The 581-nt window shown below is 50.6% G+C and overlaps 1 non-coding gene across 1 annotated transcript; it reads left to right on the top strand.

The window, feature by feature from the left end:
• Positions 1-203: 203 nt before the first annotated feature.
• Positions 204-287, top strand: Trnas-gga. Its single transcript is given in 2 exon segments — positions 204-243; positions 253-287. It is a non-coding gene; the product is annotated as a tRNA-Ser (tRNA).
• The last annotated feature ends 294 nt before the right edge of the window (positions 288-581 follow it).

Below are 581 nucleotides of genomic sequence, written 5' to 3' on the forward strand. Positions count from 1 at the left end.
TTTTCCTGCGCGCCGTTCGCGAGTTCAAAAGCGTCAAATGGCTCTAAGCACTATGGGACTTGACATCTGAGGTCATCAGTCCCCTAGACTTAGAACTCCTTAAACCTAACTAACCTAAGGACATCATACACATCCATGACCTAGGCAGGATTCGAGCCTGCGACCGCAGCAGCAGCGCGGTTCCGGACTGAAGCGCAGAACCGGCCTGAGTGGCCGAGCGGTTCAAGGCGCTACAGTCTGGAACCGCGCGACCGCTACGGTCGCAGGTTCGAATCCTGCCTCGGGCAGGGATGCGTGTGATGTCCTTAGGTTAGTTAGGTTTCAGTAGTTCTAAGTTCTAGGGGACTGATGACGTCAGCATTTAAGTCCCATAGTGCTCAGAGCCATTTGAACCATTTTTTTAATACGTAATCAGCATGGTTTCAGAAAACATCGGTCTTGTGCAACGCAGCTAGCTCTTTATTCGCACGAAGTAATGGCCGCTATCGACAGGGGATCTCAAGTTGATTCCGTATTTCTAGATTTCCAGAAAGCTTTTGACACCGTTCCTCACAAGCGACTTCTAGTCAAGCTGCGGACCT

The sequence above is a fragment of the Schistocerca piceifrons genome, chromosome X, assembly GCF_021461385.2.
Source record: "Schistocerca piceifrons isolate TAMUIC-IGC-003096 chromosome X, iqSchPice1.1, whole genome shotgun sequence".
NCBI lineage: Eukaryota > Metazoa > Arthropoda > Insecta > Orthoptera > Acrididae > Schistocerca > Schistocerca piceifrons.